This window comes from Biomphalaria glabrata, chromosome 13 (assembly GCF_947242115.1).
Source record: "Biomphalaria glabrata chromosome 13, xgBioGlab47.1, whole genome shotgun sequence".
NCBI lineage: Eukaryota > Metazoa > Mollusca > Gastropoda > Planorbidae > Biomphalaria > Biomphalaria glabrata.
Genome location: NC_074723.1, coordinates 487,894 through 515,464, shown reverse-complemented (window position 1 = coordinate 515,464; position 27,571 = coordinate 487,894). Strand labels below are relative to the sequence as shown.

The window sequence follows — 27,571 nt, the reverse complement described above, 5'->3', positions numbered from 1 at the left end:
CTGCACATGTTGAATGTTGGAATGTATTTTTTGAAAATTACGTTTTTTTTTTTGCTAGCCTTCAAAATGAAACATATTTAGGCTTATGTGTAGGCTTTAATAGAATAAGATTCTAATGGGAATATTAATGTTTCAGCTGTAGAATATGGATATAAATAGTGATTGGGGTAAGTAATTCTAGTAGTAGACTAGTCAGTGACACAGTCAGTTGAGTCAGTCACTAGACTCACTAGTCTAGTCTAAGTCTGACTGACTAGAGTCTAGACTAGTCACTAGTAGAGTTATAGAGTAGATTGGTAGATCTATATAATAAGTATATTACTATATAATAAATAAATTATAGACTATAGAGATAGACTAGATGAAGATTCAAGATCTAGACCTAGACGACTAGACTATACTACATCTACTCTAGATCTAGATCTAGAGACGAGTAATCTAGACAAACTAGAATCTAGATCTAGATTCTAGATAGTTACAGTAGAGACAGTAGAGTAGAGTCTAGATCTAGAAAAAATCTAGAACTAGAGTTAACTAGACTAATCTAGGTCTAGAGTTTCTAGTAGCAATTTGGGTAGCAATTTGTATAAATTTGTTGAATTTGTCTCATTAACATTTGACAAATTTGAGACCAATTTTTTTTAGTAGTGAAAATGAATAAAAAAATTGATGCTAGATCATGAGTAGATCCAGTATTGAATATATGTTAGAATAGATCTAGTGAAACGGGAGATTGGAAGGCAACTAGATCTAGATCTAATCTAAAATAATCTAAATTATATGACGTGATATTTTAATGTTTTTTAGCTCTGCAAGTGCAGGCCTATTTATGACTATGAATGAATCGGTGAATGATCATCAAAATATTATTCAATGATGCTGAACGTGAACCCTAGGTCTATTTTTTTCTATTATAAAAAGAATGTTTTTGACATTTTTGCTATGTTTTATTAGATCTAATAATCTAATTATTTTTTGCCTGTGAATTTAGTCATAAAATTGATTTTTAAAAATATCTGATACAGAGTTATATATCCCTTCTCTTAGCCTGTCTTAGGGATAGATAGTTTCTGACAACTGTTTAGTGGTGAAAGGGTTAATATAAACTAGATCTATAATTACTACTTTAGTATAATATAATAATGTATAGATCTCTAGAGATTAGATTGATTAGATTAGATTGAATAGATTATAGATCTAGATCTATAGAAATCTATACTAAACTGACTAAATGGTATATTACTATTTATAATGTGTATAACATAGATCTACTGACTAGATGACTATATTGTCTAGATCTATAACTAGTTAGTAGTGTAACTATAATTTAATACTATAATAATTTAATAAAGTATAGACTCTATAAGTAGTATAAGTACTATATAACTTATATTATTATAATTATATAATATAAAAATATAGTATAAATAATATTAATGGACCTCATTCACCAATCGTAAATAAACACATTTAGCCACGGCATAATATTGATAAAACAATAAAAAATATGTATCAGGTGACAGCCACTATGGATGGCATGTACTTTGTATAGAAGATATAGATAATCACGTGGTTAAATGTTGTTTGTTTACGATTGGTGAATGAGGTCCATTAACTATATTATAATTTTATTTAGTATGAAAAAAATATAGTATAAAATAGTAGTATTTTAATTAAGTATAGTCTATAGTGATATAGTGACGGTATTGTCAGACAAATAGTATAGATACTCAGATAGTGTGAGAAAGTCATACTATTTTAGTATTATAATTAAGTATAGTCTAGTAACTAGTCTATAGTGACTATACTCAGATAATAGTATAGACAGATAGTGTGAGATAGTCATAGTATAATGATTATGATAATAATGACTATTGTGATTTTCTAGATCTATAGTAATATATTTTATATAATAATAAATTATAATAGATCTATTATAATCTAGATCTAGAGTAGTTTATGCTATTCGGACACCTATAGACCAAAATTTCAAAGTTTTGACTTTGACAGCGCATTATTTGACAATGGTTTGACTTAGAAAAGAAATAAGTATCAAAATCTTCTTTAGTTTAAGTTTAAGGAGAATAAGGATGACTACTTATATTTGTACCCCTAACCTATATTTGTTATTATATTTAAGGGCAAAGAGGCCATGTGTTTTCATTTAATGCAGACAAATTTGACTCACATTGTTTTATTCCGGAGACCATAATTTATTTCAGACAGTCTCTATATTTAGGCATTAATGTTAACTAAATTTTTGTTTTTTGTTTATTAATTTAATACCTTTCTGATACAGATGATCTTTTGTAGTATAGTACAGGTTAGGATAGCCATTCTTGCCTAAATAGCTGAATCCTCTATATTCTCTCTCTATAAATCTATCTAGTAGGTCTAGATCTAGGCATTTAACTACATTCAATGTACCAAGCTCACTACAAACATTTGCCCATTTATTCTCTATGAAAAAAACAAACAATATATATTCTCTCTCTATAAATCTATCTAGTAGGTCTAGATCTAGGCATTTAACTACATTCAATGTACCAAGCTCACTACAAACATTTGCCCATTTATTCTCTATGAAAAAACAACAAACAAACAAGTATAATATAAGATCATTAACATTGATGTCCAAAACTGGCTGTCTGAAATAAATTTGGGTAAGAAAATCGTAATTTAATTCAAACACCCTATTATTTTTGTTGTATAAAATAAAACAACTTGGCTTATGAATCAAATAAAACAGCTCCAAAAACAGAATAAAAAGTATTGCCGGGCTCATTAGCATAGACTTAGCCAACCAAAAAATATAGTCTTAACCCTAGGAAGAGGTAAAGTCATCCGGGTAACATAGGAAAAAACAAAAACCTGATATAGACATTTGAAATTCTTTTTTCTTACATAAAAAGACAGCTAAATGGAAGGAAATTGGGTCAGAATCATTGGAAATGGACATGCTAGTTTCATATTAAATATCAAAATAAAGATTTAATGACAACAAAAACAGCTAGTGTCCGAATTCATGTAATGTCCGTATTAAATAAACTACTCTATTAACTTTATATAATTATATTAGATCTATATTACATTATTAGTATATAGATTCTAGTTTCTATCTCTCTCTATATATATTTATATCTCTAGATCTAGTATTTGTGGATGGCTGCCTGGTCGTGCGGTTTGCGCACTGTACTGTCCTTTGAATTTATTGATGGTCATGGGCTCAAACCATGCCCGCTCCCATCCCTTGTCCTCCTGCAGGAGGTCTTCACGTCTGACCAAACTATGATATCTAGATCTATATGGTGACTATGACTATGAGTAAAGTAAGGGACAGTCTACTAGAGTCTAGATCTGAATCTAGATCAAGTATTACAGTAAGACTACAGTATTAGTGACAGTAAGAAAGCCAAAGTGCTGCCTGTAATCCTGTATTGTTGCATGATGTAGAATCTTAGTGCATCTAGAAATCCAGTCCATTCCTGTATGATTTATGTATATGATGATCAAGTCATGTATATTTATCACATATATATGATGTCAAGATGATGAAATTTATCACTACATCTAGATCTTATTTAACCTATTTAATACAAAATAGTTATTTCGAAAGAAATACTGTTAAAAGACATAGTAAAATATGAATAGAGCAATTTTTTTTTTTTGTTTTAATGTCATTATTTTTCAGTCATTTTGCAGGAAACACTGTCCATCCATCCATCCCAATGGCACTACAGCCCATGGAGGGCTTTAGCTGGCTTCAACACATCCCTCCATTCAGATCTCTCCTTCGCCTTTTATCTCTGTCACTATCTGTGGGTCTTCATACAATTGATATATCTCATGGTAAGTACATGTCCTCCACCCTGTTTCATCTTGTATAGCACCATAGATATTCCTAAGAATTTTTCATTCCCAAGTATTTAGTATATTTTTGGTTGTCTTTGTCAGCGTTCAGGTCTCACTTGCATACACTGCAGCTGGTCTTATGGTTTTGTATATTATTTTCTTGGTTTCTCTTGATATTGTTTTGTTCTTAAGTAAATGATGGGTGCTATAAAATGCTCTGTTGCCTCCTGCTATTCTTTCCTTTATTTCTGTTAGTAGGCCATTTTTTAAATCAATTGTACTTCCTAGATATTTGAATGCTTTGACATTTTCAAATTTGTGATTTATGATTTTAATATATGGTCCTATCTTTTTGATTGTCTCTTGTCATTGCGATGTACTTGGGTTTACTGTCATTGACCTCAAGTCCTGCTGGTCGAGATGCTTCTTCTAGTTGTGTGAAAAAACTAGCAATGTCAGAGGTTTCTTTTACCCAATAAGGCAATGTCATCGGCATAAGCAAGGTATTGTAGAGGTTAGTTGTATATCGTCCCTGTTGGTTGTGGACCCATATTTTCTCTCCTGAAGTATTTAAAAAGTTAGTAATATTTCCCCTCGTGTTTATGTGTATATTTCTTATAACTCTCCAGTGTCAAATTGAAAAGCATGCAAGTTAGTGAGTCACCTTGTCTTAATCCTCTTTTAATCTTATATTCCAGTGAGTGTTCTCCTTCTATCATGACTTTACTTTTTGAGTTATTTAAAGTCATATGTATAAGTCTTGTCAGTTTGTTAGGTATTTAAAAATTTTGTAGAGTGTCATGTATAGATATTTCCATTTGATACTGTCACAGGCCATTTTATAATCTAAATAGAGTTGGTGGATAGGTATGCTGTATTCATGGCATTTTTCTAGTATACATCTTAGTGTGAAGATGTGATCAGTTGTGGATCTATCTGATCTGAAATCAGATTAGTAGTCACATAAGATTTCTTCTGAATATTTTCCAAGCCTCTTAGTTATAAGCCTAGACAGGATCTTATAAGTCACATTTAGTAGAGAGATTCCTCTGTAATTGCAGCACTTTAGCTTGGATCCTTTTTTGTGTATTGGGATTATAAGAGCTGTTTCCCATTCTGTTGGTATTGCTTCTTCTTCCACAATTCTTGATATTAGTCTGTGTATTTGGGAATCTAAGTCTTTTCCTCCATATTTTATTTCTGCTGTAATTTGATCCTCTCCTGGTGCTTTGTGATTCTTCATGGTCCTAATTATTTCTGATGTTTCAATGAGTGTTGGTTCTCTAAGGGATCTGGTCCTCCAATGTGGCAGTTCATATTCTCCATTTTCCCCTCAAAGTATTCAGCCCATTCCACAATCAAAGAATTCAAATAATTCAACCATTTTACTAGAAATAGTTTTACCTTTCAGCAAAGGAAAATGTCAAAATCTGTTTTCACTTGCTTGCCTGGAAAAATGGGAAAGTTTTGTGCAATACCTCCGAAGAAAAAAAAGTTTGAGTCTTCCACTCTTCATTAGAAATATTAGTAGCAAAGTCATAGTCAATGTCCTTCAAGGAACATAATTTCTTCCTTGAGATCCTATATTGTTCTCAATATCTTGTCCATGCTAAGCCAGCGGACACTACTGTGGTACCGAACCTTAGAATGTTTTATTTCCAAATCTTCAAGTACTTCTCTGAGTTTCAATCTTTGACTGGATCTTTAAAATATTGCAAATAAGAATTTACGCTAGGTTTAGTTTAGGCTTTTTAGAATGATGTGTAGAGACTATTTCTTTCACCTCTTCATCATAACTGATAAGAATCAGAAATTTCAATAATTTATATAGATATTTAAAAGTAGTTATTTTTTATATATTTGCATTCTTTATATGTATAATCTATGAGCTCACCTAATTTCTGTAGGTATGCGCAGGTCGCATAAAACAGTTAGGCGGGTCTCATGTGGCCTGTGGGCCGTAATTTGCACACTTCTGATCTAGCATATCCGATCCATGTCTCTTATCTATGAGTATATGATCTATTTGATTCTGGGTGTTAAATCGAGTGAGATCCAGGTTACCTTGTGAATACTCTCATGTTAAAATTTAGTGTTGCAGATAGACATTCCTTTTCCTGATGCAAAATTCACTAATCTTATGCCATTATTGTTGGACTATTCATGTAAGCTTTCTTTGCCAATTGTTGGCCTGTATGCTGGTTCTTTTCCAATTTTTGCATTAAAATCTCCTAGGATTTATTTTGATGTTATGCTTTGGTGCTTCATCATAAATTCTTTCCAGTCCATCATAGAAGGCTTCTTTTTTGTTATCATCTGCATCTTCAGTAGGGGTATGGACATTGATGAATAATATGTTGAAGAATTTTCCTCTCAAACGTAGTGAGCAGAGTCTATCACTTACAGGTTTAAGTCCAATGACATTACCTGCCATTTTCTTTTTACAGCAAAACCTGTACCTAAGTTAATGCTTCCACCACTATAAAATATAGTATACTCCTTAGTTCTGAGAATGTTTTTCCACCTGGTTTCCTGTATGGCTACAAGAGGTATCCTTTATTTCTTTAACACTTCAGTAAGTTGGGCTAGCGCACCTGCTCTATAAAGGCTTTGCACGTTCCATGTTGCATAACAAAAATCATGTCTTTTCCAGGCCAAGGCTGTTTTCCTTTGAGATCTGTCCAGGTTTTCTTGTGAGTAGAAGCTTTCAGGACAGTATTTGTTTTTTATATGACAAAGTAGTTAGCCCTGCGCACAACCTTCTGGGGGACTGCCCCTTTCATCTCTCTGGATAGCTGCCTTTATTTTCGGGTAAGGTGCCATAGCCTTTGTTGATCCCTCCACTAATTTCTCACAATTTATTGAATTAGAATTAGAATTAGAAAAAGCTGAAAAGAAAGAGAGGGATAAACTAGAAACATATATTGGGGAATAAGAGAAAGAGATGAAAGAGCAGCTCAACGAGCTCATCAAAAAGAATTAAAAGACTTAGAACTCAAACAAAAACAATTAGAAACCAAACAAAAAGAAAGTGAGGAATGGATAGAATTAGCAAAAGTAGAAGCAGTCAAAGTAAACCCTAATATATCGACCCAACAAACATCTCCAAATTCCATAACTTTAACATCAAAGAGGAAACTCTTGAAAATTACTTGGATCAATTTGAACACATAGCATCAACCTACACAATGTTTAGTGAAGAAATGGCAAAACAATTATTATTCTGTCGGGAGAATCTTCTCTCGATATTAATTGGAAAAAGGCTTAGAGTCCACTAAACTCTAATGCCTACCTTATATGGGTTGCCTAAATCAGCAAGGGAAACCAATGACTTAGCAGAGTAATCTGAGTTTAAGGCAATAAGAAACAGTCGTAATAAATATAGTTTGTTAAGATGTTGACCATTTGTCTATATTTCAAAAGAAATTGGACTGAAAACTTGATTAGTTGTAAAGAAAAAATTTAACCCAAGAAACTTAAAAATGTTTAATTCAGCTATCAGAATGCTTAACCTTATATATCTTTTTTTTTTTCAAGAATAGAGATGTAATTCTGCTGTGTCCCCGTGAGTTGGAAACCAGTAAGCAAGTCTTCTAATAGAGGTCTGATAGAGTCATGTACATCAAGCGATCAGCACTAAAAGATGTGGACCTGATGTGGTGTCAAGCTGATGAAGCTTTTGCTTTCTTCTTTTGGCTGTTCGTTTAACACAAGACAAAGCACAGACTGTAAGATTTTTTTCCATTTTATGTTAGATTTTTGTTTTAAATTTCTTTTTAAGATTAACTTCATGTTTCTTCACTTAACCTCATGTTCTTCATCGTTCTCATTGTTATGTTGGAGTGTTCATATGACTAGACCAATACATGAGATTAACTGCGCAGTGGTTTCCAAATCAGGGAGCACTCCATATAGTTTTCTTTCTATTGGGGTGATTTGGGGCCAATGTCTTATACAGGCCTCTTGGTAGAGAGAGCAGTTTTGGAGGACGTGGTCGGCATTTTCTGGTGATACTCCACATGGGCAGATTTCACTGGTTCCAATTTTGAGCTTCCGGAACATGTGTTGTCGCATTCTGTTGTGTCCGGTCCTGAGTCGAAAGATTAGACGTTGGTCTTGTCGGGATAGCTTATAGTAAGCATCATCTTTCTTGTGATTTGGATGGGAGCTCGTCCATTTCTCATTTATTTTATCTACAATTAATTTCTTCATTTCTTCTGGATAGAGTGCAGAGTTTACTTGTGAGTTTGTTCTCCCACTCTTGGCGAGTGTGTCAGCCTTCTCATTTCGGTTATTGATCATTTTTTCTGCCATTTTACCAATGTTGGATGTTAGAGAAATTGGTCTATAACTTTTTGAGTCTCCAGGTGGTTTATTTTTCTTTAAAATGGGTATTATGTTTGCGGTTCTCCATTCCTGTGGTATGTCTCCAGTTTTCCATGTTTGGTTGATAAAGTTAAGTATACACTTTTGGGCCTGTGGTCCTAGTCCCTGAATCATTTCAGTTGTTATTTTATTGTTTCCAGGGGATTTTCTTGACTTGAGGCTTGAGGGCAGTATTGAGTTCATGTAGAGTGAAGGGAGTGTCAAAGATCTGACAGTTGACTGTTGGAGCTTTTTCTTCTTTCTTTAAGATATTACTGAAGGCCTGGTCCAGTTGTTTTCTTGGCTTTGACTTGTTAATGCTGGCAAAATATTTATTGAAGGTTTCAGCCTTTTTAAGGTTTTCTGTTATTATGTCGTCAGTGCCTTTTATAGGTTGGGGGTTTGTTATTTGTTTCTTTCCTGTTAACCGGTGCAGAAGGGTCCAGGCCTTTCGACCATCCTTGTTTAGATCTAGTTGTTCGCATGTTGTGGTCCACTTTTTCTTTTTTTCTGTTTTAATTTTGTATCTTATAAGCCCTGTCAATTTGTTGTACGTTGTCTTGTTCTCTCTAGTAGTTTTTTTTTCTATAGTCTTCCTGGCCATGTTTCTTTCTTTTACTAATTTATCTAATTCAGGTGTCCAAAAAGGTTTGTATTTCTTAACTTGGCCTTGAGGGATGTGTTTTTTTGCTGCTTGTAAGATGTTGGAGACTATAGTTGTGTAGGTTGAATTGACGTCTGTCTCAATTATGCTTGATAGTCTTGTGTCTTTTTCTTGTGAAAAACCTGTCCAGTTAGCTTTTTTATAGTTCCATCTAGTTGTTTTGTTGGATTGGTATCTACCTGGCATTCCAATATTGAGGAGTATAGGCCTGTGGTCACTACCTATGTCTTCAAGTACTGTTATTTTAGAAGAGTTGGTGATGTCTGTAGAGATAAAAGTTAGGTCAGGTCTGCTAGTTGTGTTGTGTGCTCTGTGGAGGAAAGTTGGAGGTGAAGTTTTGTTTTGCAGAAGTTGTAGGTTAGAGGCATTTGTTACATCCTATATTTCTTTGCCACGCTTTTTGTAGTGTGGGTAGCCTACGGAAGGTGTGTGTGCATTGATGTTGCCAGCTATTATTGTCCTTGTGTAGTGTGGTAGTTGTATGTCTATTTCTGCTGTTGATGATGGTGGGCAATAGTAGTTTTTGATGTTGTTCCTCCTCTCCAAAGAAGTATTTCCTGCGTGTCGATGTCTGTATTGTTCTGTATTTGTTTTACTGTGGCTTGTGTGTTGTTTCTTAGGAGGGTCATAATTCCCTGACATTTGGTGCAAAGGAATCTGTACTGTGTGTAGCCTGTGATGTTTATTTTTTTCTTGGGCAGTAGTGTTTCTTGCAATAGCGCTATGTGTATATCATGCTTCTTGAGTATGTGTTGGAGTTCTGTTGTCTTGTTTTGTAGGCCTAAGATGTTTAGTTGCAAAAGGTTTAGGTGTTTGCTGCTAGTCTGTTTTTTATTTCCAGTAGCTGACTTATCACAGGCAGTCCTGGAAGAAACTGACATGCGCAGACCTTTTATGAGGCGACGTCTGAGCTCGTATGGATTTTTCGTTAAATTCCTTGGCATTTAGTGTAGGCTGGCTGTTTCCTCAGGCTTTTTAAAAATCTATAAATATATATAGTCCCCGCATTTTAAGGGAGTTTTCGGTCTTGGCAATTTTCTCCAATACTGACATAAAAGGAAACATCTAGGTCTGAAGACTGTAACCGGAATATCCATGGGACAAGGTGGGGTTGGCCAATGGTCCATTCTCCGCCATCCATAGAGTTCTCCAAATGGAACTTTTCTGCAGTAGAAAGCTTAAAGTGGACTGTGCCCTGGGTATGCCCTGTGGAATTGTCACATCCTGGATCCAGGCCCCTTTACGATATCACATTCACCAGATCCAGAAAAAAAACACTTCATGATGGATTTATATCTAGTATTAGAATGTAGTGAGACAAGGACCTCTGTCTGGTGTAGTGCAATCCAGACCTCCGTCAAAAAGCAACTAGAGGGGGGGAAGGTCCACTATTATTCACTTAGAAAAATGCAAGTGGAAAGGCAGTGGGGTTATTTATTTCTCTTGGTCATTTCCAAGCCCCGATACCCACACGGGGGAGTATCGCCACAGAGTGGAGGTTTGGAGAGTTTTCCTTCTCCTAGATGGGTTGCATTATTTAGGCTGACGTGCCCCATCAACACGAAGCTAAACTGGTTTTGAGGCGCCAGTGTTCCGCCTTTCATCCTTTCTCCTGTCAGTTTGTAACAACACATAAAAAAGGAAAGTTCCCCTTTCAGACCTTGTGGTCTATAGGACAGATGATATAAAGGTCATCTGTTTCTGTGGCCTATTGTAAGTGAGGGTGTCATGTGGCCAGCACAATAACCAACTGCCTTTACTTTTCCCCAATTAAAATTACATGTAGCCAATAATCATTTAACTCTTTGGTTAATTATGTTTTGTTAAGGACAATGAATAATAGTGCTATGTTTCAACTTGATCTGAGTATGGGAAGTGGGAGAATAACATGTACACAATTTTTATCAAAAAGTCAGTCAGACTTGATAAAAGCTTTATAAAAAGTATATTGATATAGACTAGTTTAGGTAACCAAGTGAGCTAAAAGATAAACAAAAATTGTGATGTTTGTGACTCATGGAGTTTTTATTTGTATTTTAAGGATCGTCATACCATTTTAAGATCCTGGGATGTGAAAGACTTTGCACCGGACTGTCGTCAGTATCTTTACCTCTTCCATGCCGGCAATAAAATACATCTGAAACTTGTTGGTAAATATTTATTTTTTATTATATTGCTCTAGATCTAGATCCTAGAGGCTTTTTTTGCAGTCTGTAAATGTTTATTTTTAATTTTCAAACATTAATATAAAAATAATTTTTTGTTTTATTATAATTGCTTTGTGCTATATTATAAACAAAAAATTTATAAAAGTCTAATCAAAGCATTCTTTTCACCCCGAATGGCAAAAAAAAATTAATTCCATCTAAACGTGGAAAATAATTCAGGATTCAAAGAGTTCTAATGGGTACCTGACTTTAGTTAGGGAATTGTAAAGGTGGTTGATCATTGTGTTGGCCACATGACACCCTCATTAACCATGGGCCACAGAAACAACATCTACCACATAGACCGCAAAGTCTGCAAGGGGAACTTAACATACATTTAATGCTTTACTTTTTGGTATAAACTTAAATTTGTTAGCTTCAACTAAATAATGACTTAAGGGGAGACTAACGCTCTGAAAACAATAAATTGGGAAAAAAAGATTTGAATGCTGGGACAAGAAGCCCCTGGATGAGGCTGCCAAGTGATTGGTTCAAATTTCACACAGTTCAGGCCAAACTCTTAGGCCCTTACTCAAATAGAGTAATGTTATTAATATATTTACATTTTGACATCAAAGTTTGTACTTCACAGATCATATTGTGCGTAAAGATGGGTTAGGTTAGATGAGTTCAGCTTTGCCTTGTTAGCCAACAACTGTCTGTATCCTGGACTGTCCACACTTGTATTATTGCTGGTACACTTTCAGCAGTAAGTTGACTTTAAAACATTCCTAAGTTATGACTGTTTTAGTTTTCAACTTCCTTTTAAAATAACTCTAGAACAAAATGGTGACAAAATGAGCCTTATAAACTCAAGAACCCTACATATAACAAATAATTTAAAAGTTTTTAAAAACAATTTTTCAAATTGAAAAAAAAAAAAAAAGCTAAATATGTTCTCAGTGTGTTTTACAGCTCATTGCATTGCACTATTAGTTCATTCTAGATTTTTCTTTGTTTCTGGCATTCATCAAAACTGTATCTAGTTAAACTACCAACTATGTCATTTCTTTTGGCAGCCCTGGAAAGGGTGGGTGCCTAATGTAAAGCTTGGCATTTCTTAAGATCAATAGAGAGGCAATAATGTTTGGGCAGCCCATGTTTTTAAAAAATCTAAAGCTAAGGAACTAAGCAGAAAGATGGTCAACAGATCTTTGTGGTGCCCCAATGGTCTAACATGCTAAAGGATAGGTAAATGTGATGAAGGAATGCAGCTTGGAAAAGAAATATTGTCTCTCTCAGCAGATGAAGATTAACAAACATTTCATTCTGAAATTGATTTAACATTTGTAATGTGTCTCTCTAACACCAGAATATAAAACTCTATAAGACTTGGAATAATCTAATTAGTTTCTTACTTCCAATGCCACACCAGGTGAGCCATGGCAGCAGACGTATAGAAGGCATGCTGGGAATGAAATTCATCACATACAGCTGCAAAAAAGTGTTTTCATTGGTAATTATGTGGGCTACACAAGCCTCAGCTGATGCTCACCAAAGGTCAGTGTATGCAAGTATAGTTTTGTACATTGATACAATAGATAAGCAGTTTTTATGATTGCTTTATTATATTAAGCAGATCCCTTTAAAAAAAAGTTACTTCAAAATGTATTGGCCCATCAGTCATGTGAATAATAATGTTTTCATAGCCAAATGACATAATTATAAAAAAAAGTTCCCCTTTCAGACCATGGGGCTGATGATGTAAAGTTCATCTGTTTCTCTGGCCCATGGTTAAATAGGGTGTCATGAGGCCAGCACAACAACCAACCACTAAACCCAAAGATCCCAAAATTAGAAATTCGAGTCTTTGACAGGATTTGAACCCGGGACCCCTGGTTCAGATAGCTAAGTGCTTTACCACTCAGCTACTGCGCCTCCAATTAACAAAAGAGCGTAATAGCAGAATCTTGTCTTGTTTTTCTAAGTACTATTCATGTGGCGTTGTTCTGAATACGTTGCATCTTTTGTCATCAAGTATACCTGCTAGCACGGCGTTGCAGTAGTCAAGGCGAGAGAGTATGAATGCCACAGCTAGCATTTTTGTTGACTCAACACATTTGGATCTACTAGTGGACCTCTTTTAATAGTTCATTTCACATAACACTTTTTCATTAATGTGGCTGTAGAGAGATGTTCCTTTCCTCATGTGTCCCAGGTTAAGGTGACATTTGGCATGCTTTTTTTTTCAGAACTGAGGCAAATCTTTTTCGCTGTCCATACCTTTCTTGGTTACCATTTCTTTACATAGTGTGTACATCTGGAACCTGTCGTGAGTTGTCCATAAAAATAACACTTGGTATATGATTGTCCTGCAGGACCAAGCCAGCTCAGACGTCGTTGTCTGAGGATTGTAAAGATATTTGGAAGACCAATTTTATCAAGTAACTTTATAAATGTTATAATATCATTAGCTCTTGGAAATCCTATGCCGAACTGGGAGTCGAACACTTAGTGAGGTTGTGACTGAACGTCGCATGAGGTTTGCGGGACATGTTCTACGTCAAAATGAATTACGCACACCAAGAGTTGCGATAACATGGAAGCCAAAACAAGGAAAGCGCAAACAGAGACGTCCTCGTATTACCTGGTGACACACCTTCATGGAGGACCTCAGAACAGTGGACACCAGGTGGGAGGAGGCTTCAGACATTACCAGTGACAGATCATTATGGAGACAGCTTGCCACCCAATGCGCCGAACGGCGCCGGAGGACCTATGTCTAAGTAAGCAAGCTCTTGATACCTCAACATCATCAGCAACTTACATCATTCAATAATTTTAGCTACATTTTATAACTTCAGCTATTAATGTTACTAAAATATAACATTATCAGCTATTGATGTAACTATATTGAAAGTTACCTACATCATGATATCAACAGTGATGTTATAATAATACAAGATACATCAGTATCTGGTCAGCATGAAAGAGAGATGAGTGCTGATGTTGGAAAGCCCAGCAATCACACATTTTATGCGCAGATTTTTCCTCAGTAATGGAGAGGTTAGTCCATATCAAATAGAGGGCAGTAGAGCTTCTCTATTCCATTTTTAAATGATTCTTGGCCTCCTTCAGTCATAAAGACAAAGGTTCATCTCATAGAACACTTTTTCAACTTAACAGTTTTATTCCATAAATCCATGGTGTTGTTTTTTCACTCTGCTCTATATGAAGCTTTTCAAAATCAACACCAATAGCATGAAGAAAAAAAGCAAAAGCACAGGATAGACCCTCATCGAAAGCAAGCATTACAGAAATGACCTGGATCACAGTTGAATATGATGCAATGTTTAGTGATCAAAAATACCAAGCCTGTAACTGCAGATGTGTATCTAGGATTTAGGACTGGCCTCTTAAGGCACATGAGTAGTTGCAGAGGGAAAAGATCATCTATTGAGATGTTAAAGGATGTAGACAGACAAGCTTCATCCACAACAATATTTCTTGCAACTTATAACATTTTTATCTTGCATATCTTTGTCACACTTATTATAAGATTACTCTCTAAACCACAATAGTACAAGTTGCCTTATTTACAATACTGTTTGATTACTGTCAAAATACTAAAAATAGCCATCTATGTTGTAATATCACTAGCTATTGATAACTTATTATCCATGGTTAGATACCAACTTCATTATTTAAATAAGTACCTTCTATTCATTATACTCATTAAAATAGGCAGGATAATATTTAAAGAGTTAAAAAAATGAACATTTTCTGGGATTTTTTAAAGTTATTAGGAAAAAAATTACATACTACACATTTTCAGTGTCAGAACACTATGTGGCATTTTACGTCTCGAGAGACGATCTTTTCCCTTTGCAACTTCTTGTGTGACTAAAGAGGCCAATCCTTGATACACAGCTGCGATCGCAGGTTGGGCATATATAATCACCAGGCGCCGTTGCATTTTCACCCTTCTTTCTGCTTCTGTTGTGTATGACATCTGCAATCTGTGACCCTTCCTTTATGCTCTCTCTCCATGTGGATCTGTCCAGTGCCACCTCTTCCCAGTTGCCAGTGTCGATTTTGAAGAGCTTCATGTCGCGTTTGCATACATCCGTATAACATAAAAGTGGGCAACCAGCGGCTCTCCTGCCTTCTATTAGATCGCCATACAGGATGTCCTGTGGAAGTCGACCTTCTGGCATTCTACGAATGTGGCCAAGCCAGCCAAGGTGTCTGCTGCTGATAACAGAGCGGATGTCCTGGCATCCTGCTCTATGTAGCACTTCCTCATTGGTTATTTTATCTTGCCACCTTATTTTAAAGATCCGCCTTAGGCATCGGAGGTGGAAGACATTCAGCTTTTTTTCCTGACATGAGTAGGTTGACCATGTTTCACTTCCGTATAGCAAGGTGCTCAACACACAGGTCCGGTAGACTAGGGCTTTAGTACTGCTAGTTAGCAATATGGTGGCCATTGCCTTGGCTATCCTGTTGTTTATGTCTTTATCCAGTAGAGTGTTGTTGGATATGATGGAGCCAAGGTAACAAAAGTGATCAACAATTTCTAGTGGTTGGCCATTAATGCTTACTTGAGGTGCAGTGTTTGTGTCAGAACACTAAGTCTGCAGAAACTGAAGTAAATCCTTTTTGTTTCAACTTACCTGTTTTATGCTATAAATCCATTTTTTTTTCACTCTGCGCTAGAATGTTGAGTCAGATATTGAAGCCAGAGCTTTGTATCTAAGTCAAAGACCACTAGTATTTGACAGTGTTTACAGAGGACAAGATGTTCCAGCTCAGTCCAAAATTCATAAAGTAAGTATAAATATTTATTAAATTATAAAAAAAATTTATGTATAGAATTAAATAAGCAAAGGTCACAATAGGTCTAGTGCAAGATACATTCTAGGATAACAAATCTATATACCAGTGATTATAGGCATGAAGAAAGTCAGTATACCATTGTTCTTAGAGGAAAACTTTAAAGACCAGTTCCTACAAATAAATAATATTTGCTACTCTGTCAAAATGTGTTTAAAAAGAAGACAATTTGTTTACAATTTCTTTCTGTTCTAATTAGGACTGTGTCTCAGCGAAGCATAAGAGTTGGTCTTGGATTCAAACAGTCAATGAATGTTTAGGCATTCATAGTGAAAATACTGCTAACTATCATCAGGTAAATATTATTCCTTTTCCTTTGTGAAATTTTGTGTATTAGAAATTGCTAGCTAGAATCAAAAGTTATTGATTCTCGAGTAAATAATTGTGTAGTAAATTTTCACCCAGCCAACATAGATTAAAAATAAAAATAAGTATTTCAAGACTGTCATCTTATATAGAACCAGAGAAATAGACAAAAATATGGTAAAAGAAACATTTAAAATGCAATATTATGAAATGAGCTGGGCTCAGAACTGGTCCTTGGAAAATGCAGAAAACTAAAGTGAAATCTAATTAGACCAAGTGAAACATTATTACAAGAAGTAAATGAAACTGACACTAAAGTTTGAGTAGTTAACCAAAGTGTCAATAGCTGTAGAAGTGGACTACAGGCAGAAAAAAAAAATTGCATGCCAATTTTAATACTAAATCAAACATCTCAGTACAATCAGTAAGACATGCATGTAACCAGGTCTATGTCTACAATAATTGCATCTTAATTGTACCAAGATGCTCTGATATTTTGACCATGATGTTCTTATAGATGTAGTATAATGATAAGACATTTCTATTCTAATGTTCTGTAAGTTCTACCATGATGTTCTGATAGAAGTACCTTAATGATTAGACATTTCTATTCTAATGTTCTGTAAGTTCTACCATGATGTTCTGATAGAAGTACCTTAATGATTAGACTTTTCTATTCTAATGTTCTGAATGTTCTACCAAGATGTTCTGATAGAAGTAACTTAATGATTAGACTTTTCTATTCTAATGTTCTGAATGTTCTACCAAGATGTTCTGATAGAAGTAACTTAATGATTAGACATTTCTATTCTAATGTTCTGAATGTTCTACCAAGATGTTCTGATAGAAGTACCGTAATGATTAGACTTTTCTATTCTAATGTTCTCAAAGTTCGACCATGATGTTCTGATAGAAGTACCTTAATGATTAGACATTTCTACTCTAATGTTCTGAATGTTCTACCAAGATGTTCTGATAGAAGTACCTTAATGATTAGGCATTTCTACTCTAATGTTCTGAATGTTGTACCATGATGTTCTGATAGAAGTACCGTAATGATTAGACATTTCTATTCTAATGTTCTGTAAGTTCTACCATGATCTTCTGATAGAAGTACCTTAATGATTAGACTTTTCTATTCTAATGTTCTGAATGTTCTACCAAGATGTTCTGATAGAAGTAACTTAATGATTAGACTTTTCTATTCTAATGTTCCGAATGTTCTACCAAGATGTTCTGATAGAAGTAACTTAATGATTAGACATTTCTGTTCTAATGTTCTGAATGTTCTACCAAGATGTTCTGATAGAAGTACCGTAATGATTAGACTTTTGTATTCTAATGTTCTCAAAGTTCGACCATGATGTTCTGATAGAAGTACCTTAATGATTAGACATTTCTACTCTAATGTTCTGAATGTTCTACCAAGATGTTCTGATAGAAGTACCTTAATGATTAGGCATTTCTACTCTAATGTTCTGAATGTTGTACCAAGATGTTCTGATAGAAGTACCTTAATGATTAGACATTTCTATTCTAATGTTCTCAAAGTTCTACCATAATGTTTGCCACCTGGAAGAAGACATGCTTTCATTCTTGCTTTGGATGGACAGTTCAACAGTTAGAGCTCAAGTCAAGACTCAAGATCCTGATGTCATGTTAAAACATTTCAGTGTAAGATTATTTATTATTCAGCTTTGTTTAGATTTACATTATATATCATAAACAAAACACAATTTTTTTTTGATATTGTAGTTCAAGATTATGTCCTTTTTTTAATTACTTTTTTTTATATTCAGAGCAACATATTTCATGTTAAGATTACTCTTTAGCAAAATTGTACAGGTTTTTTACAGCACTAGAGAAGGTTTAATAAATATAAAGAAAGAATGTGTCAGATGCTGATGCACAAATAGGAAAATAATTCTTTTGCTAATAATTTTTATTTCAGTTAATAAACAATTGTTGGACTATCAGGGCTAGTTAGATCTTCTCACAGAGCGAAGTTGAGATATTCACCCAGTTCATCACCGCCAAGAACTGCCAGAATGGCATTTGAAGGCTAGAGCTCTTGTCCAATATCAGCACAAACATGTGAGTTTGCCATGGGACTTTTTCATTCAGTTTCCTTGTATGAATCTTTATTTTTCTGTAGGAGAACCAAATTGTCAAAGTTGCATCTATAATTGTTCTGTATAGCTGTGTCTATAAACTAAAGCCAGTTATCATCATTGAATTGTTTAGACGATTTTTTCAATGGTTAACCAGATAGTTGCTAATATCAACCTGATCTTGTACAATGAAAATTCTAGAGCTACAAAGGACTTGTTTGAAGTCTTATGACCTTTGATGCACTTAAACTGTTAAATGGCACAAGAGTGATCAAAGCTAGGGCCAATTATGTCTTTGTCATTTATCTTTTGTACATTCTTTGAAGTTCTACAAGAAATTCCTTGTTAGCAGCATTATCAGCCATTCCCTAAAAGACACAATGATTTAGCCACTGTTCAAAGATTTATTTTCATGTCTGTTAAACAAATTTTTTTGTAGTGATAATCTTTTATTATAAAATAAGATAAGATAATTTTATTAATCCAATCAAATGGAAATTCAGTTTGACTACAGTTGACAACATCAGCGTAACTACTGTACAATAACATTATAGATGAAAAATTCGAACAACATTCACACACGAAACACAGCGCTTTATGAATTTGACTTCTATTTACTTCTCGATGCAAAAGCTGATCTTGTAACACTCCGACCGAAAGTGGGATAAAGGAATTTTTAAATCTTTGTTTTAGTCCTAATGGAAAGGAGATGACCACTTCGTTCAGATCTTATGTAACAGGGGTTTAATGGGTGCAGGTTGTCCTTATTTCTTCATTCCCAATTAAAAGTCAGTCTGTTTTTGAAAGAAAAATAAAAATATTATTCTCATTTAAACATACAATTGTTGTTATCAAAGATCTTGTTCTTTTTCATCATTCCAAATTGAGTTTCCTTGATTTTAAATTATCAGTCAAAGTTAGGTGCAATAATTGTATTGTTCCTGTTTGTTCATGAAATAGTTGGGAGCTTATCCATATATCTTGTGTTAGGACTTGTCCCTGGTCCATGTGTACCAACATCATATCATAGTCACAGTTTTAAAATGCTTGAAATAAAGTTCATCCAAAAACCTAAATAATAAATAACCAGACAATATTTAAATTTGGAAAGCGTCATAAGGAATTGTGTGGAATGAAATATCTTAATTGTAATATAAAAAAAAATGTTCCAAAAAGGTTTGATGTCACTTAGATCCCATGGTACCAGAGCAGGTTTAATTAATGATTAGTTGTAGCTAAGTCTTCTTAATGTGGTTGTATTTGTTGGGATTAATAGTAAAGATTTTTGTTTCTTATACATTCAGGTGTCATTAGCAAAAGGGGACTTTGTCAAGATTTTGGAAAATTCTGATGCTGAAAGATGGAAGGTAATTTTTGTAATTTTTTTCAGTATAAATCTAATTCATTAGCAATTAAGTATCAATGTAGTCTTCTTATAAATATAACAGTCTAAGTGAAATCTTGGCCTAAACTGTTAATACTGTCTCATCTTCTGTGTTTCATATCAAAATTTTAGATGGAATAGAAAGTGAAGTCCCTGCTATTGTGTTGGTCATTCCTTCCTGCTTCCAACAGATTGATAAGTAAGTGGATGAATGTTTACATGTTAGTGAAATTAAAACTAGTTGTAAAGTAGGTCAAGCAACAAACTGATTTTTATTTTCTATCCACAAACCTAAATCCTTTGTGAAGTAGCTCTAAAATCTCTTATTATTAAAGATTCACACACTTCCATTGAAATACTCTCTGTTGATTAGTATGCACTTTCAATGAAGTCATTTTCTAATCTTTTGTTTTGTCTTTGTTGATTTTAGATTAAGAGAACAAATCAAGGTCAATAGTTCTATTGCTGCTAAAAGATTAAGGTCACATTTGATCCAGTTTTTAAGTTCTGCTATTTCCCAGACACAGTCCAAAGATGTAAGTACACAGTTGTAATAGGGAGTTGTTTATTTATTAATCATGTTTTTTTTATTTCTGTATGTGATAAAAGCTCATAAAATAGTATTTTGTTATTATTCACAATTATGTTTTTCCTGCTGAAGATGGTGAATGAGGCAGCAGACATCTTGAAAGGAGCTGATTTCAAGTTCCTTCAACACTCTTTTCATTTTATTTAGGAAGAAGCTCATCAGTCACTTCAAACCAGGTACAATAAGCAGTAATGTTTGTACTGTAGATATTAGGAATTAGTGTTGCAAACAGAAAGAGATTAATTTTTTCCTTCTCATGATTAAACTATTCTTACCATAATAATAATAATGTTTTAATCTGTTTTGAAAATAGGTTTGTGTGTAGGGAAAAAAACTGTTTGCATACTACATAAAGAAAAATTTGGTTTCAAAGGCAAAATTAGTTTATTAGGAATACAGTATAGAATCTTGAATGAGTTCTTTAATTGTGGTTTTAGTTTTTTGAGATCTTAAATAACAGACTGCACAAAACAAATTATTGAATTAGTTCATATTTCCTAACTTAAAGCTAAAGTATGCAAGAACTTTTTATTTTTAAATGCCATGGGTGCATGGAACAGCTTGCACTAATTTGAAAATGTGTTATGAATACAGTTTAAATCAGTAATGAACAACTATATTTCCATGTACATATGTTGTTGTTTTTTTAAAGAATTATTTGAAAAATAAAAATTAAGTTGTGACTTGATCTCTAATACAAATTTGTTCTTATTCAGGTGATGATGGAGTCATAAACAGTAGGATACAGAGGTGGAACAAAACTGGAGCTTTAGTTTGTTTGTTTGTAGTAAGTCATTTTTCTTTTTTTGAAGTCATTTCATCAACTAATTTGTTTGAATTTTTTTTTTAAGAAAAAGTTAGTTTTTGAGTTTTGTCAACACAAGTCAGTTACTTTAAAGCTGTAATTCTCTCTACTGTACAACAGTTTTTCTGGATTAAGGCATGTAATAAAATTTTGGGTTATTTCTTGTCTAGGAACTTGGCATCTACTCCAGACATTATTCTGAAGAACACTCAAGTAAAAGAAAAGAAGAATAGTTAAAGGTTAAGGACCTGGTCTCCAATCATAGTTACACTTCAAAAGCTTTAATTTGAAAGGTCAGTACTTAGTGATGGGAACTAAACTAAATTTAAAAAGTTAAACCAAAACTAAGTTTCAACTAAAAAAAAGTAGTTAAACTAAAAGTTTATCATGAATTTCAAAATGTAGTTAAACTAAACTAAAGAAGATTAATCATACCATACAAACATTTTCATAACTTTTTTTTTTTGGGGGGGGGGGGGGGGGGGGGGGGATCTAGACCTAGCTATAATCATTCGACTCTATGCCTGCGGCTTGAACTAATTCTTTTAACATTGTAGAGCATAATAACATCAGTATTAAGGAAGATGTTTCTTACATAAACGTTAATGCACAATAAAATTAAAAAAAAAAAAGATGTCTAAATAAATATGTGTGCTTGTATATTTGCCTTGAATTAAAACCTTTACCTGGTACTTTTACAAAAAAAAAATATATTAACTTATTATTATACCGGTAAAGTTTAAAATCTCATTAAATAACAGATTTAGAATTTCAGATTTAGATCTACTAACGAAAGATATAGAAACAAAATTTTGAAGTGTTATTTTCTTGTCTGACCACTCACCATACACCACTCACAAACACTATTGCATAACCGTTCAAAGTGTGCATAGAAAAAACCACGGGGTGGTCTTGTCACTATGGGCCGCACACTGCAGTACACTAGGCCTATATGTGTCTATGTCTATCTGATCAGGTTGTCAAAATCACTGTCTGTTTACTTTTTGGGCAGGAAGGGTGTGTACAAATTTCAGTGTAAAGATAGATCTAGGAACATGCTTGACTAAACATGGGCCAGTGTGTTATTTTCTTGTTTGACCACTCAACATTAAGCAAACACAATTGTATAACGTGCAGTGAAAAAGAAAAACGCAGGGTAGTCTTGTAGTATCATTGACTACACATGTACAGTACACTAGGCCTACAGGCTGTTAAAATCAGTCGGACACAGTCTATTTACTTTTTGGTCGGGGGGGGGGGGGTATGGATAAGGATGTTGTTTTTTTCTAGAGTTCATTATGCTAATGCTTTTAGATCTATAATTTGTCAATTTAGACATAGATCTCAATAATAAGTCTTAAGACTAGAATCTATTATATGTCTCTGCTTCATCAAAGGTTTAAGCTATAAAAAGGTTGTACTTGATGTTCCTGCAGTTAATAAATTATTGTTTGCAGAAAATGAATTGACTAAAACTACTAAATATTGACCTAACTCGCTAATCAGATTCCCACTATAAACAGAAATTAAACACCAGAACATGATTTTAGAAAAAACTCGGAACAACTCTATTCATAATATTGCATAAAAGCTTTTGGTAAACAAATGTTTAGCAACATTTAATACTACTGTTAGTTTCAAGTGCAGATATTGACTCACGGGTAACTTCTACTTTACCCTCTTCAAATGCAGACTGACAAAATAGTTGTTAACTGCATCACTCTTTGATAATCAAAGGTTGTTGATATCACAAGACCAGAAAACTGGGATGTGCTTTTCAACCGCTACTACATGTTACAAATTTTAATTAAACATTTTAGTTTGTAACTAAAAAAAAATATGATTATAACTAAACTATTTTTTCTAGTTAAACTTTGGCCTTAATTAATTTGTTTTAGTTAAACTAAAAGTTTCTAGCTTTTTAATTAACTCTCGCACAGTGATATATAATGTCTGATTAGATTTAAGTAGTTCAAGATATAGATAGATCTAGATCTATGAGACTAATAAAAGTCCAACTACAAGTCTAGATTTATCTTGAGTTCTAATCTAGATTCTTGATCAAGAAAATATCATCTAATGAGTGATTTATAGTAGATAAATCTTTACTAGGAATTACTAGTGTCTAGAAAATCTAGGTTTAGTCCTAGATTTTAGTGATAATGAATGAGACATTATTTAAAGAATATAATAAATATAATTAATTCTACATTATTTTAAAAAATTCAGCGACATCTTTTTAAAGTCGCTGCAACAGGCCAGTTTAAAAAACGCTGGTGGACAAAATTTCCTAAAATGTTTTCAAAGTCTGTTCCCATCACTGATTGAAGTTAATGTTAAACTATTGGTAGAGTTAGTGAGACAAAAAATTCAAGTTCAAAAATGGAGGCATGTGTTTGTGCGTGCTAAATAAAAACTTGAATGTAATAGCCACTAACTATCAGAAAATTTTTTTTATTCTTCTTCTTGAAACTGTCAGAGTTGAGCCTTCGGCTATTTGGAACTCTAGGCCAGCAAAAGTGAACAAGAGCTCTCTCTCACTGGCCTGAATGAGAACAGTGTACACTGTTCTGTCTGGCGGGTGGGTCAGACTCACGGCAAGAGGCCGCGTACACTAAGACACCCCCCCCCCCCCCCCCCATTTTCCTTTTCTATACCAGGCTAACCATGCGGGACACGCCATTTATGTAACAGCCCCTTGAGGAACAGCGCCTGGATTGTGACAAGGTTGTGGGAGCTTTTTTACAACTCTGCGCAATGCAAGAGGATGCTCTCGCACCCCCTTAGGCACCCCCACGGGAGTCTTGTTTTGCTACCCTTTAACCTCGTTTCCTCCTACGATCGTTTCCACCCGGGCACCACTATGAGGCAGGGTATCATGCCCGGGAAAAAAATTTCTATCAAATGATGATTAATTTATATGTCAAGATAAATGTCAAGATTTTTTAACCACTTATTAATCTGCGTGTCATGTGTTTATCACAAATATCAACTATCTTTATTTTCCAACAAAGGAACCAAGGCCTTCTGAAAATCCTATTTTGAAAATTGTTTTATTTGGATTCATGTCAAAATATTTAAAAGATCCATTTTGTATAATTTAAATAATAATTGTGAAATTCAACTTGATATAGCCTAGATTTTAGTCCTACTCATAATATTCTGTATGTATAAATGATTATTTTTTCAATGAGGTTTATAGGCATATTAGTCAAATATTGGATATGTAGCATTAAACAATATAAAATTTGTTTATAGTAGGGGTGCACTGGATAGTACTTTTTTATATCCGGCCGGAGCCGAATACCTAAGTGTCTTGTAAATAGCTTGTATTGCTGAGCATTTTACGAAACTGTTAATAACATACCTATATTTGTTTGTTTTTTTCTCCTTTTATATACCTTATTGTTTTAAACTCTGTTACTGATTGATTTATAAAAGATTAACAGTATAAACAAAAATTAATCTGTGTAGCATGAGCGTGTCTGTATGTATGTACAAGGCCACCAACTATAAAGGCTGTGTGTTGGAGGGTCAATGTAAAATATGTTAGTAAATATTTAACTAGTTACTAATGTAAATCTCTCATCTGGCTTGTATGGTGGTTGGATGTATGTGTTCAAGAATTTCTGACCAACAACTGGTCATCAGACTTGTAATTTTAAGTCCAAAGACTGCTTCTGGATTCAAGGGCATAATACTGATAGCTGTTAGTTAATAGTTGGAATCTGAAGCGTTGTAGGTCATATATTTATTAATCCATTTGCGGCAAACGATATTTTATTAACAGCAGGAACATCTATTATACCTACTCATAGCCAGAGCCTTAAATGTTGCGAAACATAGATTTAATTGTAGTCTGTAGGCCTTTTATTGATATCTATGTTTAGATCTACTGTTATATAGATCTAAGAGAATTAGGAAAACCAAAAAAACAAAAACATATTTGTTTTATTTTATTGTGCAACGAACGTTTGTTCAGCGCCCTAAATGACATTTCTCTCCAAGTAAACAAACTTAGTCTCATCATCTAGTTACCTCTAGACAGTGTCAATATTTCTCAACAATCTGCGTTAATCCATTCTGGCTTAAGAATGGTCAATGTCTATCAATACATTGTCATGGATTAAACAAATAAGAAGTTGAGCATGTTGAGTCTCTTGAGCCCTCCCTTTAAAGATACCCCTGGTCAGTGTCTGTTTGGCTTGTAGTCCAGCCTCCTAATTGAGACTTAAAGTAAACAAACTTATTGTCCCGGCCAAAAGTATAAAAGGTGTGGCATGTGGTCCAGACCCTTGATTGACAACCTATCTCATAATAAACAAACTCATACCAGATTAACCTTATAAAGATTTGGCTTGTAGTCCCGCCACTAATAAAAATTCTTCTCCAAGTAAACAAACTCAGTTCCCTCATAAGATGTGACCTCTGGAAAGTGTCAACACGTTGACATCTGGCTTGATGTGGTAAGCTGCCTATCTGTGAACTCAATGTTATGGACTATACAAACAAAAAGAGGTGGGGGTTGCTCATCTCTACCTCTGGAGATATACCCGCACATCTAGACAGATTATCAGCGTGGCGTAGTTAAGGAATATTACATGTTTACTAGACCACTCAAAAGTCAAGACAAGCTTTTAAAATGTGCATGACATCGTTGCTATGTATGTAATGCGAATTTATAATGTAAAGTCTTATTTCTATTTAGATTAACACGCCTTGTCTTTGTACTAAAAAAATATTTGGTGCATATTCATAGTTTATAGTTTTAAAACAGATTTTTTTATTTGAAACAAAAAAGTTAATGTATTTCAGAACTGACATTATTGAATCATGTCCACTTTATGAGTATTGGTTTATTTTTATTAACATGGAGATTTAGTTTAAACTTCTTGTTGGACATCGTTTATCAGCATCGACTACCTTTATATTGTTTGCCTTTCGCCTGTGTTGTTTCGATATTTAAGTGTTACCTCCGTTTGGCGTATCTGGAAAACACTTAGCACGGAGGCGCATAACAATATTCATAGAAATACAGGTGTAGCTTTTACTATCCGGTAGTGATATCCAACCGGAGCCGGATAGTGAAAAAGTGCAGAATATTCAGCAGAAGCCAGAGCCGGAGCAACTATCCGGTGCACCCCTAGTTTATAGGCATATCCATCAAATAATATTCTATCTGCATGATGACTGGGTTAAGTTTAGGGATTTGGTTAGGTGAACCCTATGACAAAAGTCAAGGAACAGATGATATATAATATATACAGTTAAGCATTCTGTATTTAAAAGATCTCTAACATAAAAAGTTACTCACTAAAACAACTTAAATTTCCTTACTTAGTCATTGCAGTGTGTTAAATTAGTCTTTCTGATTTCATGATTAGCCATGTAAGCTGTCCATTTCACACACTAGAAAATGATTTTTTAAATATATTTAGTTACTTAACTTTATTTTTGATATTAATACAATAAACATTCTTTTATTTTACAGGTCTTATATTTTTGTGGAAATAAATTTTACTAGTGGAGTTTTTGTAGCTGCCAGAGTGGATCAAGGTGGATGTGATATCTATTTATAAACATGTATACCAGTATATTGTAATCAGTGATTTTCATTTTTTGGTAACAGTTTGTTTCCATTTAGATTGCAGTCTTTCTTATGTGAAAACAAGATGTCTGCATAATCTTAGAGGACATTTTTAAACTCATTTAAATTTATTAGATGAAATATTTATAAAACATACAATGTAAATTGTTTTGTAAAATGATTATACATTTGAGTTCATAAAAATGTGTAATTTTTTAATGGCATCATGTTTCTGCTTATCTGTATCTGATACTGATGATGTGTTTTCTAAATCTATTACTGCTTCACCATTGAGGAAAAACTGCACATGTTTAAACCCATATCTGAAGTAACTTTCCAGAAAAAAAAAAAGATGTATGTTGGACAGTGTCCAAAATTTCAAATCATTTCCTTCAAAATGTTATCAATTTCCTCCATAACTTCATAACATTATTGAATTTTTTCCTTCAGAACACAATTGTAAATTATCTTTTTTTTTTTTTTTTGTTAAACCACAATGAGAGTCTAATAACTAATAGTCTAGCAAACAATTACTTATAATTTGCCTTATTATTATACAATATTAAGATTTACTTCTGCAGGGATGAAAAACTTTTTTAAAAATACAATAGACATGTATAATAATAAAGTACATTCACACATGACTCACTCATAATTTACATGTGAAAAGTTTATATCAGATTGTTTCTATTTAATGATTTGATTGCCATCAGTGTCTTGTATCTCTTTTGTGATGGTAAAGTCACAAAATGTAGGAAACCCCACTGTGTTTGGTCCAGTATGTGGGTTATTATATGTAAGTCTATTGTATTTTCTATATTATTTTACAAATGTAAAAAAAATAAAAAGAAATTGTTACACTGTT

At 33.8% G+C, this 27,571-nt stretch overlaps 1 long non-coding RNA gene across 12 annotated transcripts; it reads left to right on the top strand.

Moving 5' to 3' along the window:
* Positions 1–27,571, top strand: LOC129922386 (uncharacterized). 12 transcript variants are annotated; one of them, XR_008774400.1, is made up of 18 exons: positions 1–167; positions 3,692–3,849; positions 7,390–7,580; positions 10,923–11,031; positions 11,681–11,797; positions 12,464–12,588; positions 13,503–13,814; positions 15,748–15,858; positions 16,124–16,219; positions 17,782–17,904; positions 18,182–18,324; positions 19,646–19,708; positions 19,858–19,924; positions 20,156–20,261; positions 20,387–20,490; positions 21,031–21,101; positions 21,290–21,412; positions 26,611–27,571. It is a non-coding gene; the product is annotated as an uncharacterized LOC129922386 (long non-coding RNA). The 12 variants fall into 12 exon arrangements; XR_008774401.1 differs by lacking the exon at positions 13,503–13,814 and adding an exon at positions 6,506–6,663 and having other exon boundaries at positions 2–167; XR_008774408.1 differs by lacking the exon at positions 13,503–13,814 and having other exon boundaries at positions 2–167; positions 11,737–11,797.